Genomic DNA, 19,814 nt, shown 5'->3' on the forward strand with positions numbered 1-19,814 from the left:
CTAGAAAATATTTTCTTCTTTTAAGAAATTAATTCTGAACGACACTAATGCAAAACTAACCACTGCGTCTTCGGTAGAAATGTGGTAGCTAAAATAACATATAAATGCAAGTTAAGTATGGTGCTTTAGGAAATGTATGTGTGATTTTTTTTTTTTTAAAATATATATACTTGTTTAGGTTAAGTTAGTTTAGTTAGATTAGGGCTTTAGGTGTAAGTTGTGTGAATATATTATATGCATGTCTTGCCTGTGCTAGATTGTCATGTGGGTCCGAGCTGACAAGAGGTCGCGAAGAGCGTAAATCCTCTACGCCGGCCACGAAATCGATGCACAGAAGAGTGTAAGCACCAAGGAATATATGTAAACATAGGCAAATTAAGCTAACCACAATCTGTAGGCAGTGAATTTATTATTTTCAGTAGTGTTTTTTTGTATTTTCTATTGTACTCTTTTGTTTGTTTTGCGTGTCGATACCATGAAAATGCTCTAGAAGGCGAGAATATTCAATGAATATCAAAGAATATGAATATATCGAGAATATAAACAAAAGTAAATAATGTTTTTGGCTTTGAAAGTATAGAAATCGATTTTATTAAATTTTATTTTGATGGGTATGTCAGTTCAATGTAAATATTTTCCTGTTAACGAATATTTTGTGTTACATTCATGGATATTTTGAAAGAAAATAAAACCTACTAGCCGTGAATGCATCTTTCTTTTGAATACGAAATCTAATTAGCTTGTAATTTTAAGAAATAGTAGAAATATGTAGTCGATGTTTTGGTATGCATGCGAAGCATGATAGAAATAAGAGCAGTATGTGCAGAATTAAGTTTACTGGGGAAATGAAATAGCTGTGAAATTCAGGGAAGAGACTTTCCTTAGTGTGACCGAGTTGAAAACAACCGAATCTGTAGAAATTTCTTATTTTATCAGTTTCGATCAAAATCTTAGTTTGGATTTTTTTTTTTTAACTACAAAATTCTGTTTTCAAAAGATTTTTTTTTTTTAAAATTCAGACAGGACTTTCACAGACAACATCAAGATCTTCTTTGTGCTCAGTGCCAGCTCCACTCGGGGGTCGGTGTCCTGTGTCTGTGGTCGTGGTTCACAACCTATTTCCGGATGGGATGTGAATGATGAACTGCAGGCCTGGATATCGGGCTGCGGGTTGAGATGGAACAGAGTTTGGAAGCTTTATATTTCGGGCCAAATTTGAGTTCTACTTTCCGTAGATGATTGGCTTGGTGATTGTATCAGTGACTGTTGATGACGAGCCCATACGGGCCCAGTAGGTTCGGTGTCACTAGTCAGTGATACATTCAACATAGCATGTAATCTCAAGGAAAGGGAACATCATACGAGAAAACTGAAAACACAACAAATTCATCATCATCATCATTATTTTTATTATTATTTTTATTATTTTCATTTTATTATTTTATTTTTTTTTTTTTTTTTTTGTAAAAAAACAACTCGAAGTGCTTAAAAATTTTAAGGTTCTCCCACCGAGAATCAAACTCGGCAACCTGTACATCAAAGACACACGCACATGGGAGAAACGCGTATTCTTTTATATCATTTTAAAACTAATCATTTTCCGATAGCACGGTTACACGTATAGTCGGAATAACGTCTCACTAGGAACTGCCAAATAAAAATGTCATGCAAATGGAAGTGAGGGATATAGTATGATTGCCTAGCAACAAGTAACTCTTATTATTATTGTTATAATTGTATTGTAATAAATAATACCCTTTATTCACATTATTTAATTCATTTTGTTGTTTAGTAAGAAGTTAATTGTTATATCAATTAATCGTTCTGAACTTGCAGTTTTGCTAATAGAATGGTGGATCAAAATACAACAGCAGCAAACAGAATCAATCTACTCTAACCCACTTCAAAGATAAGACCAGCCTTTTAAAAATGTATAATAATAATAATAACTAGAAAGAATAATCCAATAGTCACTATACAATTAGTAACAATATTATACGATTCAATTTAAAATTTATCTCAATTTCAGGACATAAGCAACCTCGATGTAATCTGTGACTTAAAGATTCCTCGCAAGAGAACGAAACAAAATCAAGTCAGTGTAACATTTCGAGGCAATATGGTGTAAGGTTGTAAAGAACTGTCTCGAATTCATATTTAATACAATGTTTTTTTTTTTATTTAATACAGATGTTTTTAGATTGTTTTACGGATTCAAACTTTCAGTGTGTATGTCATTGCATATTTACAGTAATTTTAACAATATTGTTTAACAAGGGTGAATTTGGGTTATATGCCTGCGCCATTTTGGTTACGGCTTCAGTCGTAACCACGTCTTTAAGTGCAAACCAATTATTGGTTAATATAATTTTATTATAACAATTTCTGGTCAGTAGTCGACATGGCTAATAAGGCTGCGACATTTCTCTTAAAACTACATATTTGATTAAATCACTTGGGAAGACAAGAAGATGGGAGACAAAAATGGCGGATATACGAAAGATCTGCGTTCGAAATGTGTGAACAATAATTGGTGTAACCAGGAAAATGGTTTGAAATGTGACCCAATGTTTTGTTTTTTTGGACAGTGAATATATCAAGAAAGATTTGACTTTCAATAACACACAAACAATTAATTAATTACATGTTATAAGTTTAGATTAGTGTTACAGTGAAAACTTTTTAAAAGTGACAACGAAAAAAAAGCTGCAATGCTGTATCACAATTCCTGTTTGTAGTGATATCTAAGCTTTTTAATTAATTTTTAATTTTGTAATTCTCAGTGTTCTTGTGTGTGTTTTACAATTGAGTTTCTTCTAGTTCATTAATTTGTGGTTTAGTTCTTAGTTGTAAATATCTTGACATTTCCTTGAATATGCTTCCTTAAGAGTACAGTTTCCTTAAGAGAAAATAAGAAGGGAAATAATGACCTTATCAATAGGTATACTTTACTACATACAGGCCCATTTTTTGTTTTTGTAAAATCAAATAATGAAGACTTAGGACGAAAGCATTTAGGGCCTTATGCGGAGTCATTCTGAAGCGTGATTAGTATCATACTAAAGAGTTCGACTAACATATGTTTCCTACAGGACTTAGGCCTTTAGTATGATGATAATTATACGTCAAAACGACTCTGCATAAGGTGGTTAATGTCCATTAGTAGGAAACTCTACCTGGCTGGCATAGAACTCTTTCAAACAATAGGGAAAAATCTAATAAAAATTTAGTTCAATAACGGGATGACAGCTAATAAATTTTTGATACATCCCATCCTCAAAGAACAAGATTGGATTGCATTTATACCAAATCACGCCATTTGTACTATGGGTGTGGTTAAAGATGTTGACCCAACAGTAGAAGTAGATGAACTACTTCAGGAAATCAAAAGTGATGTACCAATAATTTCTATTAGAAGAATTTACAGATTTAACGAAGAACGTAAAAAAATAACAACCCCTATTATAATAATTACATTTAATTCCCAAAATCTACCACTTGAAGTAAAAGTATTCTATCTTAAACTGAGAGTTGATCCATACATTCCGGCAATTAGACAGTGTAAACTGTGTGTCTACGATTTGGTCACACTGACCGTACATGTAAAGCTAAAAGACACTTTTGTCATGAATGTTCTCAAGAACATCAATCCCAAATATGTACAAACACGGTCAAATGTATTCATTGTGGTGAAGATCATGATGCCTTTTTTTTTACCGACTGTCCAGAAAGACGTAGGCAAAAGAAAATAATGATGATTATGGCACAGCAGCACATACCTTTCAACGAAGCTAGTGCTCAAATAGGTAAAATCTCACATAATAAAGGCAATATCACTTTACAGCTAGGTTGTCAAGGGTTCAATATTGAATCGTATGGAATTTTCAAATAATAAATTTAATATTACAAATCCTGAAACGCAATCAATGAAGTCTCCTGCAATAACCAGTTCTTAGATAGCACAAAGGGATCATTCCCATCCCCCTTGAAAGCGACGTAGAAATGCTGATAACTCAGCGACTGCAAGAAGTAATAGATTGTCAAATGATAGCGTAATAAAAGGGTATAACTTTAATGATACTAGCCTCTAACTTTAGGATAACTTTAAAATACCTCTAAAGAACAGCGAGAAAACTCTTAAGCAGAAAGGAGAGAGAAAAGATCTCAAAGGGAACACTAATATGGATTATTCCAAAAGAATTTGGTCAAATTCTCAGAATCAATTTTTCTCAAGAATCTACAGACCTATCATACGAGACAAATGATAAAATAAATTTTCACATAACTAGAACAAATATAGCTATAAAACAAATATTAGGAAATATAATTACCTCAATTAATGGTGACATTACTAGTGAAACAATTGAAATACTAGCACAACCTTTCTACAATCTTCTCATCTCAATACATGGTTTAAAAAAAGTTCAAATCCATACATAGATTATAGTTATTCTTTCGCATACTTATATTTAATTTATCCGAGAAAAAAATTCTGTGTTGGAATTGTCAGAGCTATTTTACTAAACAACATGCAATAAGACATCTCATTCCAACTTATGAACCGGATATTTTGTTTATACAAGAGGCATGGGGAAAACCCCCATCCATCTTAAAAATTATGTAGTATTAGAACATTTGAGAGCAGATGGTTATGGAGGTTTGGCAACCATTATTCATAAGAATGTTCCGTTTAAACAGTTAAATATTCAAATTGCTCATACATATCAGGATGTTCAAATGTAAGGCATAGAAATAGCGAATACATTTTTTTAAAATTTATATGTATCTCCTGATGTTATTCCGAATAGAAAATTTTGGTCTGATATTTTTCAACATCAAAATAAGTTTGATTATATTTTAGGAGACAGCACAAAAATAAATAAAGCAGGAAAAAATTAATCAAGCATTACTAACTTCACCGTATTTATTGTTAAATGATGGTACACCCACTAGAATAACTTTAGAGGGTGTAAGTGTTCCAGATATCACTCTATGTAAAATTTCATTATATATTCAAGTTTCATGGAAAGTATATTATGATTCATTTGGTAGTGATCATTTTCCAATAATTATATATACCCATCCAATATCTGTAAAAAGATATGATCATTTTCAGCAGGCTAAAGTACACTATTCTATGGTAAACAGAATTGAAACTAAATTAAATTGGTCAATTTATAATAATATTCTATCTAGAAATTTAAATCAGGATAATTTAAGAAAGGATTTGAACAACGTAATAATAAGGTCGGTTGCAAATACAAAATCAGAATGTCTTAAAGACAGTCTGTTCATAGAAAAATATTATAAAAAACAAAATAGCAAACCCATTTGGTGGAATATTGAGGCACAAAAAGCCATCAATATGAGACAAAAAGTTTTTCGGAATTTTCACCAAACTAGAGGGAAGGAAGACTTTCTTTAGTAAATAAAAATAAAAACAAAAACTACTAAAATTTTAAAGCAAATTAAAAGGAGTTGTTGGATAAATTTCTGTAATTCATTAACGTATCAAACTCCTAAATATTCAATATGGAAATTTTTCAGAAATCAATTCAGTAGATTTAATAAGCAACCGAATACTAATACAATGTTTGAACAACAATGGATTGAAGACTTTCACAGAAATCTTACCCCAGATACGACTCATACGGATAGATCATTTTTACAGGCATACCTCAATTTATCAACTTCAACGGAACTTGAAGAATCTTTTACAAAATTAGAACTACAAATAGTATTAAACAACCAAAAAAATAATTCTGCCCCGGGCATTGAAGGGATTCATTACTGGCATTATAAAAATTTAACAGAAGAAGGAAAACAAATATTACTCAATGCATTTAACTTAATTTGGGATACTGGTAACATTCCCAAAACATGGAAAAAATCTTTAATAATTCCTATCTTAAAACCTAACACCCAATGTAACATAGCCAAAAACTACAGACCAATTGCATTACTATCATGCAGTCTTAAAATCTTTGAACAGCTCATACTAAATACACTACAGTGGTGTGTGGAACATAACCAACTACTGAACAACTCAACCTATGACGCAATATGTCCATTAATTCTAGACACTTGGTATTCTTTTCAACAACAAAAATTTCTAATTGCTATCAGTATTGATTTCAAAAAAGCTTACAACTCTGTTAATTTAGATATTTTAATACGAAAACTAATACGACTAAAAATACCAATAAAATTTAAACGAATTCAAGACTAAGGCAAGAACTACGTCCTTAGGACTATTACAAGGAAGCAAATTAAGCCCATTATTATTTAATTTATATATAAGAGACTTAATATATCAATTAAAACAACAAACTAATGTTCAAGCATATGCTGATGACGTAATAATTTGGGAATCGTCTTCAACAGTTGATACGGCGGCAGAAAAATTGAGCAAAGTCCTGGAGATCCTTCAACAATGGAGCTTCCTTAATAGGTTTGGGTGGGCACGGTGGCTCAGTGGTAGAGCGTTCACCTCCGTTGCTTGGGGTCCCTGGTTCGATTCCAACTTGCGCCGTGTAGACTTTATGGAGGACAAACACCGTGCTCGTGGGTTTTCTAGGGGTTCCCCTGTTTCTCCCACTTTCTTCATTCCACCATTTCATTCATTTCTCATCATTACCATCTCCTTTAGCCTAACCGGCATAACCGTAGGACGTAAAACTTAAAGATTTCATTTCATTTTCATTTTAATGGTTTAGATATCAACTGGTCCAAATCTTCATACATCATTTTTACGAAGAAAAAAAAAAAACAGTTCCAAAATTCAAAATTCAATAATTCCTAACTATATACAATTTCATTCAAAAGAGAAATTACCAAACATACACAAAAATATATGGAAATATTATAAAGACCAGTTGTCAGATGACTGCACATTCATCTTCACCGACGGATCAAAACAGCAAAACTATCCAGTTGGTGCTGCGGTTCTCATTCCTAAGTACAAGATTGAAAAACAATACAAATTACAAAAAAGTACGTCAATATTTGAAGCAGAAGCGTTTGGAATTCACCAAGCTTTCTTATTAATCAATCATCTACAGATAAAGAATGCCTGCATACATATGTACTGACGCTTTAAGTGTTATAACAGCCATAAATCACCCTAAATGGTCTGCTTCCACATCATGGAACATAATGTTAATTAAATCTAGTTACTAACTAACTAACTAACTAACTCTATGGCCTACGGAACTCGGAGATTCAATGCCGTGTTCACAAAAGCTCTCCCCCGACTTCTATCCTTAGCTAACTGCATCCAGTTTCTACTTTGTATTCCAATCTCTGCGAGATCCATCTTAATATTGTCCTCCCATCTGCGCCTAGGTCTTCCTAATGGTCGTTTTCCGATTGGTCTTCCAGTCAAGACTTTGAAAGCGTTTCTACTTTCTTCCACTCTAGCTACATGACCCGCCCACCTAAGCCTCCTAGACTTGATGACCCTAACAATGTTGGGTAAACCATATAAATTATGTAGTTCTCGTTATGAAGTTTCCGCCATTCCCCATTCCCGTTCCTCTTGGGTCCGAATATTCGTCTCAGGATCCTGTTCTCAAATACTTTCAGTCTATGTTCTTCCCTCAGAGTAAGTGACCATGTTTCGCAGCCATACAGAACAACAGGCATGATTATCGTTTTGTATATTTTAAGCTTCAAATTCCTCGACAGAATTCGCGATGACAAGAGATTTTGAACCGAATAGTAACACGAATTCCCTGCTTCGCTCTAAAAAACAAGAATTTTCAAATCCATTTACTTTATACTAAGGGACATGTAGGCATAAAATTTAATGAATCAGTGGATGAATTATCAAGAAAAGCGACTACAACTGAAATTAGATACAACATAAAACTTCCATTTCACAATTTCAAGTATATAGTAAAACTAAAAAAAAAAAAAAGAAAAAAAAAGAAAGAAAAAAGAAATTAGACTTGGTCCTGGAAAACACTACTGGGAAATAATGGAGATCAACGATAAACCGTTATCCAATATCACAGAAAAATTGTCAAGATACAAAACGATATTACTCATCCGTATGTTTCTTCATACAATATTAACTCCGATAAAACTACATCAAATTAATAAAAAAGAGAATAATCTATGTTGGTGTGAAAAAGATTATGAATCGATCAATTCATTATATTCAGTTCGAACTATATAATAAAAATAGAATTTTTTTATGTCAACAATTAGTAAAAACTATGCAAACTTTGCCAGTTGACATTAGCATGATATTACATTTAAAAGATTTTGATATATTAAGTAATCTCATTCAATTCATGACTCAGAACAATCTAAATTTATAAAAAAAGGAGGATAAAACATCAAATAAGGAACTCATCAGATATTCTTATGTTATACAATCCTGAAAACTTAGTCAAGAACAAATGTATAAATGGAAACACTGAAAAAAAAAAACAATACAAAAAAAAAATCAGTCCTCTTGTATTCAACCTTAAAAATTAAACAACCTACTTAATACTAAATATTACAATCTCAATTTTCAGGATATAGGCAATCAAGGATGCAAGATCTGTGCTGTTAATGAAAAAAAAAAAAAACCGTACGAGGTATGAACGAACGATCGAACGGAGACAAGAAAATCAGTGTCATGTATACCTAGGTAGCAGTTTTGCCATTAGCACCTAACATCTTGATATTAGCATAATTGTAAAATCTAGCATAATTTTTGATTCCGAGATATTCGTTTCCTGCGTTGGACCCAAGTTGATTGATTGACCCAAGTCGATTTAATGTGAAAACTTCTTAGGCTAAAATTCAGAAATGAATCGGAGGAAGGCAACATAATAAAAAGATAAAAACCCATTCGTCTTTGTTCCAATCAAAAGTGCTTCTAGTATCGTCCGAGAAAGATTTCTGGAAAATTTCGGAGCCTTCGATCACGTTCTGCGTCATTCTGTTTCCTGTAGCATGATGGTTCTCGTCGCATACCTGGATTTCAAATTTCTCATTGTTGGGAAAGTGTTTGTGTAGAGTGAATATTAAATTAAATAAAACTAAGTTTTACAACCCACAAGTTATGCCGGCTGGGCTAAAGGAGACAGTGATGATGAGACATGAATGAAATGGTGGAATGAAGAAAGTGGGAGGAAACAGGAGAACCCCGAGGAAACCCACGAACACGGTGTTTGTCTACCACAAAGTTCACTTGAGCGAGCTGGGATTGAACCAAAGACCCCATGCACCAGAGGTGAACGTTCTACCACTGAGTCACCACGGCCCCTGAATATTAAATGACTTTCACTCAATAATAATAATAATAATAATAATAATAATAATAATAATAATAATAATAATAATAATAATAATTCAAATTATTAAGCATAGAATAATTTTCTGTTAAATAGCGTAATTATAAGCCATAACTAGCATAATATCCCGTGAATCAATTGGCAACGCTGCTAGGTAGTATCTTATAAAACATTGGTTTTCCTTCCCAATCTTGTTTTTCTGGTGCTACCTTCGTAAGCTCTGCCAGCTATCCAACCATTTCGGAGACCTGCCAAATGTGTTTTCTTTATGAACGGTTTTCTTCCGTATGTAAGACATAAATATCGTATTTTACGGTCTATAAGTCGCACTTTTTTCTTTTAAAAAAAGCCTCCAAAATTCAGGTGCGTTTTATAGTCGAAATTAATATAAAAATGTCCAATGTTTGATTTAAAATTCCCGCCAGTCTTAAAAATGGCGATATATTCGATACCGCGGGAAACCTATCTCTATCTGGCAACATTGGATTCAACTGGTAGCAGCAGTGCACCGATGCGACGAACATGAGTTGTGGGGATTCACAAGTCTGTTAAGGGTCTTTACTAAAGCGAAATTAAACTACCGCTAACTCTATAGTTTCTCTGTAATATCTTCAAAACAAATAAAAATATTCGAAAAGCAGAAACGTAGTGAACTAGACAAAACGATTTTGCATGTGATACCGTTATCACAACTCATGTATCTGCTTTCGATTTGCAACTGTAGATAGATTTAGCATTTTTTGCGGGTTTTGTAAATAGCGGCATGCCAAAAGTAGAAAAGTGAATTGTGATAAAAGTATCACACGCAAAATCGTATTGTATAGTTCATTACGTTTCTGCTTTTCGAATATTTTTTTATTTGTTTTGAAGATATTACAGAAAATTTCTAAAATTAGCTGTCGGGGCCGGTGGCAGGAGGCGATCAGAACTTTTGCGGCCACTGGTGAGGGAGTCCCACCACAGGTCACGAACATAAAAAGAGATTATTAGCGACAATATCTCTACCAAAGGTAGCCGAAATCAAACTAACAGAATAATTAATAAAGGACCACGAAAGGTCTCAAGAATATCACTGACTTAGAGAGTAGCCTGACATTAAAAATGTAATGGAGCTGAGCAGTCTATGGGGCTCGGCAATTTATTAGTACGGTAAGGAGGAGGTCCGTCCTGTTCAAACAATGTCCGACTAACCAGGCTGTCGGCAAGGTGAGTTGATAGAGAGAGAGAGAGCAGGATGAGTGCCTATGTATGACAATAATTAATTACAAAGTTCAAGCACGAGTTTACGAGATTATAAGGGAGCCTTGATCCATGAATGTCCCGCAGGTAATTGCCAGCACTTTAGGGCAGTGGCGGCTCCAAAGGGGGGGTCACTAGTTAACGTGAAGCCCACACAACAACGAGATTAATTAGCACACCAAAATAATAGACAACTAGGACTCGTGCAAAGAAATAAATATTTGTAGCGGGACGACAACTTAATAATTAGGCACGTATTATACAACAATGAATTAAAATTAAAGCTAATGCAATGGAGACAGGATTATTAACACACTTAATGGACCTCAAATACATAAACTTCACAAGACAAGGTCAGGCTTGGCTATACTTAAATAATTCAGCCTAATAACAATTTAATCGATAAAACAATAAAAATGGAAGAGATAGTTATCGCTAACAACCTTAGTTGTAGAATCACTTTATAAAAACACAAACGTTGAAATCGGATATTGGGTGCACAGAAGTAGACGTGATTCTGAGTCGATGCGAGGAATCAAGATGCACAATTAAAATCACTAAAACAATTTAAATCACTCACCTCGCAATTGAACACCTACATAGATGAAAGAGTTCCAAGTGGCCTCTGGAGATATCGTCGAGTCCTGTATAAGTCCAGTTGAGCTTAGCGTGGTAACAAGATGTTCGTTGCAACCAAGAATTCCCAGAAGATGTCTGTATTGGTTCGAGCGGTAAAACCAACGAGATGCTTCCACTTCCTACGGAGAGTGAAGTTCTTTCTCCAATCGGAATTCTCACGGCGAATGCAGGAATAGTACTGGAGTCGCAGAACACACACACAGAAGGGTGATGGTTCACTCAACTACAGAAGATAAGGAGTTCGGTCCTCAACAGGCGTGACTGGTGTAGTGGTTCTCGTAGGAACCAGAGAACGAAAGAGATGTGATAATAATGACTTCGACGAACGGCTTCTTCGGAGGTACTTTCTGAGAGAATATAAGTAGGTGAGGTCGTACTTTGAAAACGTTAGATAGGCGTTTTAAATGACTGGGACGCCGAGTTAGAAGTAGTATGAGTTTTATTGTAAGTTGCTTTTGTACAGCGCAGAAGAGTTGATAAGCAATAAGTTGTTATACATCAGAGGTAACTTTAGATGACGCACAAGTCTAGTGGCGTATGCGTGAAACTTGAGAGGGGTCAGAATATGACCAATGATAAAAGAGAAACAAGGGCAGTTCAATGAAGAGATTGAATTACGACTGCCTGCATGTAGTAGTAGTAAACTTACTAGAAACAACGTTCAGCACAGTAACAAAGTTCTTACTGTATTGCACACACGAAATGAAAACAGAGATGGTCCTTGGTAGGAGAACGGAGATGACGGAGTTCTCCACTAACACAGTGTAATAACACACTCTGAGAATGCACTAAGTTCTTCTCTCTATGACTCTAACAAAGTCAGAGAAGAAACGCAAGTCCGGCGGGCGAAGGACAGAAGCCTGAGCCCGAAGAGTGGGCCGGAGCCCCCGGCGACGAGCACGAAGCTCGTGCCTCGTAGACACACAATGATTTCCCCCTGAGAACAGCTTGTACAGCTATTTTGTATTCAGGGAGTTTATTCACACGTTACGTACGTGGGAGTATAGTAGGGTGGTATCTTCCCAAAAGGGCGGATACTCGTGTGCAATGAAATTAGTCTTTACGTTTAGATTGGGTACTGATAATCTAAACGACTATTTAGGGTGTTAACTAGAATAGTCACGCATGCGCGTTATTACAAACAGTATAAGGCTTTAGCGTCATCTAGTACATAATATCCAAATTAAAAGTCAAAGGTTAATTTGATATTACAAAGAAAATCAAGCTTTATCCAGATTTTACAAGTTTCTTAATCGTTTCACAATGATACCAAAAATACAAGTGTTCCCAAGACACTTATTTTATACGGTGTCAAAATAGACATATTTAGTATTTTCGAAGTGTCAACTTCGGCGCCAAAATGTTAATTATACGTCTACCATGTTTTTGAGAACATCTGGGCTTAAACAGAGGACAATGAGAGTATTCAGAAAATAACATCAGACTCTCAGATAAGACACAAGGGTTAGATATTCCCTTGCACGTGCAGCGAATCGAAGGTTATAGGTTACCAATTCAGATCTGTTTCTCAAGATGCAAAGAGGGGAGAAAAAGATATGAGTTTCCTCTTACGAGAAAACAGCTAACTTTAAGTATTCGTCTGGCTTAGTTATTCCACAGAAAGAACAAAATATAAAGAGAGAAATTTAACATTGACTAATACCTGCAATAATTACATGGCAATAAAGCAAGTAAAAGGTTTTTAAATAGTAATTATGAATTTAATAACAGTAAGAAAAGCAAAAAAATTAGGTCGGCCCGAAGGCGCCTCAGGTCGGCCGCTACAGTCCTCCCGCGTAAAATAAAAAAAAATAGACGAGGGAACTGAGGAATATTTTTTTTTGACTACTTGGGCTTAAATTTTTTTTGAGAAAAAAAATTAAGTGGCAATATTGTTTTTAAACTTTAGAGTTGGCAACACTTTTTAATCTTTAGGATTGGCAACACTGCTTGATACTCATACATAGATATATTCAATTAAAATTCCTTAGTCCTAGTTGGCAACACTTCCTAATTCTTTAAGTAAAGTTCATAAAGGTAAAACATTTTTGTTGCTTATACCAGCAAGTATTATTTTATACACAATTATAGCTAAATAATCGAAGTACTTAAATCCATAAAGTAAAAACCCATTGAAATAATTATATAGTATTAGGTAACACCATAATAAAATAATATGACACAAAAGTAATTATATCAGTAGTACCGAAGTATTCACTAGAATCCCAAAATAGCTTAAATATATATTTTTTTGTGTATATAAGAAGATATACGATTATCTAAAGGTCTAATACCTAGGTCATACCCAAACAATTAAAAAGTTAAAGGAAGGTTTATATATATACACCTATAACTAGAATTAAATATGAGAACCCAAAATTATTATTAAACTACGTTAATCAACAAAGTTATCATTAGACTACTACCAATTATCTAGATATAAAATCTCGATGGTGAGTGAATCACAAATTTAAGAAATTACTACATGGCTCTACCAATGGTTATATACGTATAATACAAAGAATTCCCTAGTTGGTACGATTTGTTCCTACATATTTACAAAACTAAGCTTTGTCTATAAAGGCCAATACAACATGATTTCATATAACTACTTTATACCTACTAAAACATTATAGCGAGGGATAACATAAATGACCTCAATTATGTACAGTACACATTTAAAATAATTTTTTTTTACTCAGTTTTTATAGTTATTATTATTATAATACGAGTTCCTATATATACACAAAGGATATACCTATATGTAAAGGAGATGGATGACCCATACTAAAATAATATAGTTAGATATTAAACCCAAGTAACATGCAATTATGCTTTACAAATCAATTATAACTACAAAGGAAGTATATATAGATAATAAATATTTACACGCATATATTTTTTTTTACTAATTTGCAATCATTAACGATAGTTGTATTCTTGACCTCTCTAGACATTCAAGGAACTGCACATTTCCTAAACGAAATTTCCACTAGGTATATATACAGAATTACTAAATTTAACAAAAGATTTGCATGACTTCTATATTATTAAAAAGTACAAGAATCAACTACTTAAAATTCTAGGGATTATACACACTACATAGAATCGCAAGACTACCGTATACAGAGTATAACTACATTAGTTAATGAAGTATTTAATTCATGATTTTTTTTATTATTATTATTATTACTATATGTAAATTTTCTTTTTCTCTACGTTTTGTTTTTGGATACATTAATTAAAAATTTACACTTTATCACTTACTCCAAAATTGTCAAAACAAACCATTAAATATACGATAAGAAAGGGAGCCAGTTTGTTTTTATGTTCTTCTAGTCTTTACCAAAATTGGGTTACTGGGACTCCCTGAGGTCGAAGGTTATCCACTACCGGAGGGTAGTTGGGAATTGACACTCAGATGTTTTCTTTTCTTTTTTTTTTTTTTTTTTTTTGCTACTACACTCCACGCTGAGGTCAGGGTGGTGTGAAGAAAAAGAAATTATACTACAGCCCTGTCTGGTAAGGGTCTGGTTTTTCTTTAAACAGAGAACGGCTAAAAGAAGAATTTCTATGTTTGCATACAAGCTTTCGAATGAAATGAAGGCTGATTTCTTTTAGCGCGAAAGGGATAACTAGAACATATATATATATATATATTTTTTTAACACTTTATAACATTCATCCCTTAAACAATTAGAATTCAGTACGGGACAGCGTATGAATGTTTCAAAATGAACCCTTTTTAAATAGCATTTATATGGAACACGACTCAATACAGGGTGTTCATAAACTAAATGGCAAGTTTATAGTTACGTCTAAAAAATACCTAAATTACAATATGACGCAAACGACCAATATACAAGATCAATTATGGTCTAAACTTTCAACTTTTACATTTAACAATATGCCAATTAACGCGTGGTTCAATATTATTGTTTAGTGACTATTGTCACGCAGTTGAACAGACGCTTAACAAAATCAATCAAATAAATCATCTCAATTTATAGAATGAACTGCTACAAATAATTAATCAACGCAGTTGAACAGACGCTTAATAAACTTAATCAAATAAATCGTCTTAATTTATAAAAGGAACTGCTACAAATAATTAATCGATAAGAGAGGTAGAGTTACAATATAAAATTTCAAATCAACATATATTTAATTGTACTATTCGCACAGAGGTACTTCACTTTTACGTCATTTTATTAACAAAGGAACCAATTATAACTGAAGTACTGACGTTTAGAAATTAACAATGAATTTAAATATAACTTCAGGCAATTATCTTGTTGCCTTACTATGATAACAACTACCTTTTACAGTAAAATATTGATATCATTCAATTGGTGGGTCTTAATTTCAACCTGGATATTCACCAAAATTCATATTAATTATCACATATAGTAGATATCAAAATACAATTATCATATGCATTATAACGCATAATATATCAAATGCCATTATCATATTTATTATAATGTATATTCACGTTAGAATATTATTAGAATTACAGCTTAAAATGTCTATTCCTAGTAAATACAATAATCAATATATCCAAATGATAAAAATAGTATGTGCCACAACTTTATAGAAATACAATCGAACGGGAATAGACTATAATTACTTAAATACATTTAAGAACAATTAATACAATTCAACGAGAATTCCTTACAGGAGACATGATGTCGACTCTTAGATACAAATTAAGTTGGCACTCGGACGGCAGGAGGCAAGAGAGGTATAATAAGGATTACTTTTAGCCTATTTTCTAGTATTAACTCATATGACCCTGGGACTTACATTTACTTCACATTTATTCATAATTTTAACTTTGAGGAATTTAACCGCGTATTTACATTTTAGAGACCTTTTGGGATATCTATACGCACAAAAGAACGATTTATCATTTCAAATAGGAGACAAGAAAGAGTTTATATGCAATTACAAAATGATCAATAATGCACTTATTTACTAAACAGGGCGGCTGTATTTGACATTTAGACCCGATAAGAATTTTATTCTAGAAAATAACTCGATTCCTGGACTTGCAGAAGCATTTCTTTTACTCATGATATTATAACATCACTAATTTACGCGGAAGCTAGAAAACATAACAATACTTGATACATTGGACAAGTGAATTTAATTATCTCTTCGGACAACCTTAGATTTTCTTAAGGACTCGTGCTTGGACTCATTAGGGAGCAAGAGTGCTCAAAAGGATTAGGTCTACACAAACGCACCTTTGATTAGATTAGGCACTCGCGAGCAAGAACATTTATGACCATTTAAATACAACATTAGCTTCCATACATATCATTACCATCTCGAAAAGCACATAATTAAAACTTTAACACCATAGGGTGTCTTTCGAACGAAACACTGGGCTTCCTTCCGAAAGAACCAAACATTCTCTGGTCGTTCGTTAGTAAACAGAACGATAATAAACAGCTGCGGGACCTAGGGGGTCCATAGCGACCTGGGATGTAATAGGAGGGTCCCGTACCTTTAAGGGGGTAAGCCTTCTCAAAGATCCAGCTTAACATCCTTACAATTACGCGGACGCACCATTATACAATAAGGTCGATATAACAGAGGATCAACATTAGAGATTGCGCGATTCTCAGCTAATACAAGCGATAGAAACAAGCGGCAATTCTCTGAAGCGACCAATTTACGCTTTGGGGCTGATAATTGTAGTTAATTATCACGTTTGATGGAATTGGTACAATAAGATCGATTCAACGGAGTATAAACATCAGAGATTGCACGATTCTCAGCTAATACAAGCGATAGAAACAGGTGGCAATTCTCTGAACGACCAATGTACGCTTTGGGGCTGATAATTATAGTTAATTATCACGTTTGATGGAATTGGTACTCTTTTTAGGAAAGGGAATTGACACATCCTAACCTAATCTAGACTCCATGAATTACTGCTGGAACAAGGGAGAGGTATGTTCACTGTCTCAATATTTTCCGACAGGGTGTCTCCCAACGATACGTTCCAAAAGTAGATAGCTCGCTAAAATTTACAAGATAATTACACAACTCGAGGCATTAGCACTCGGCAAGAAATAGCAAAATTAATAACAATACTACAGAGCACGGTTTTACGTCCTGAACAAATGAAATTACTAACACAATGACTACGGTCGAATTTATCGTGACCGGAAAGTGATAAATTTATAGATAATTCAACTTCTAACATAATGAATAAGAAAAGATTCATTGATTAATAATGTCTACTAGTAAATTATTTAAACGTCTCCTTAATTAATAACAATAGCTAAGCACAAACGGAATTATTAGGATTAATCTTTCTACTACATTAAGTTCACATATTTCTTCCTTAATAAAACAGCCTTACACTGGCAATTAAAATTTACAAGAGCTTTATTCAAATTACAAAACTTTGATGCCAGGGACTTCAAAAGCATTAACGCATATCCTAATACTTTACGCTCTTATCATTTAATCAAAATACAAGGGATCTCGCGGTTTTTGAATACAGGGTACTATACTTCAGGGGTGTCCCACATTAGTGTTGTCTTTATTCAAACACGACTTAAAATAATAAAATAACGAGTTAGGATTAATATTACAACAACTTATTAAGAATGGTCTCTACATAAAACAAATTACTAACTGAATTTATTGCCCTTTTAAACTTTCAATCTTGGTATACTTAATCCTCTCATAATTAACAAAAAGCGCGTCCATTCATAAACAATAAAATTAAATTGGCCTCCAAGAGAATTTAAAATAATTTGAAAACTTCAAAATCACAATAATGAATCTCATTATGAACTTTTACTGAGAAACGAAACATATTAAGGCTTTAGTTCGTATAGTTCGTGTAAGGAATCTCTTTAGCACCTAACATAATATTTAATTTACCACTAACGCTGAGAAGCCAGTCGGGGAAAGATCAAGAATTTACCCACAATCAAAGAACTAACAACGCGTGAGTATAAGGACTCACAGAATGAAAATTTCAAAATAAATTTCAAAATTTCAATGATGTTTGTTTTGACTGACTTGTACATTAATTACACAAGCAGAATTTGAATACTTGGAGTTCCTACACCAGCCTTACGACTGATGATTCTTGAAATGAACCTCGCGAAAATCCATTGCAAGAATCGAACTCAGAATACGTTGAGAAGCTTTGAATACAGAACGGAATAGCTTTCATCTCGATAGGTGGAGAAGGAAGTATCCGTCCCGCATTTGGCGCCCTAAACCTTCTCAAGGTATTGTGTTGATATTTTTCCCTACAGTTTTTAGAATACTAAGGCAGTACACAACCGAGGAATACTAACCAACACATTTCCTTTTTCTCGCTTTTTCTTTTCACAAAATATATAGATATATATATATATTTTTTTTTTTGTTTTGCCCAGCTGGGGAAACTAACAGAGAACAGATGTTTTCTCTCTGTGTTGAAGAAAAAGGAACGAACTATTCTTTTGATATGGACTGTTTCTTTTTCCTTCCCTCATTGACTTCTCTAGAACAAGCAAAATGATAGCTAAACTTTCAGGGTAGAAGGGGGCATTTGCCCAGTGCAACATATCAACACAAAATGTTTACATTTAGATTTAAATTTCGAGCAACTTAATAGGAAACCTGTCATTTCAATTAACACAATTTAAACATTAAATTATACGTTACTCATCTAGAATATAGATGTGACCCTAAGCAAACAATATAACACAATGAAAGTAATAATATAAATAACTCCTGCTTTGTCATTTACAAAAGCAACATAGGATTCTATAATCAATATCAATTAACACATTATTAGATGACGAGCTAATGATCGAATCCCACTGTTGAACACCAAATTTATGTCGGGGCCGGTGGCAGGAGGCGATCAGAACTTTTGCGGCCACTGGTGAGGGAGTCCCACCACAGGTCACGAACATAAAAAGAGATTATTAGCGACAATATCTCTACCAAAGGTAGCCGAAATCAAACTAACAGAATAATTAATAAAGGACCACGAAAGGTCTCAAGAATATCACTGACTTAGAGAGTAGCCTGACATTAAAAATGTAATGGAGCTGAGCAGTCTATGGGGCTCGGCAATTTATTAGTACGGTAAGGAGGAGGTCCGTCCTGTTCAAACAATGTCCGACTAACCAGGCTGTCGGCAAGGTGAGTTGATAGAGAGAGAGAGAGCAGGATGAGTGCCTATGTATGACAATAATTAATTACAAAGTTCAAGCACGAGTTTACGAGATTATAAGGGAGCCTTGATCCATGAATGTCCCGCAGGTAATTGCCAGCACTTTAGGGCAGTGGCGGCTCCAAAGGGGGGGTCACTAGTTAACGTGAAGCCCACACAACAACGAGATTAATTAGCACACCAAAATAATAGACAACTAGGACTCGTGCAAAGAAATAAATATTTGTAGCGGGACGACAACTTAATAATTAGGCACGTATTATACAACAATGAATTAAAATTAAAGCTAATGCAATGGAGACAGGATTATTAACACACTTAATGGACCTCAAATACATAAACTTCACAAGACAAGGTCAGGCTTGGCTATACTTAAATAATTCAGCCTAATAACAATTTAATCGATAAAACAATAAAAATGGAAGAGATAGTTATCGCTAACAACC

The sequence above is a fragment of the Thermobia domestica genome, chromosome 14 (genome assembly GCF_964235325.1).
Source record: "Thermobia domestica chromosome 14, izTheDome1.hap1.1, whole genome shotgun sequence".
Taxonomy (NCBI): Eukaryota; Metazoa; Arthropoda; class Insecta; order Zygentoma; family Lepismatidae; genus Thermobia; species Thermobia domestica.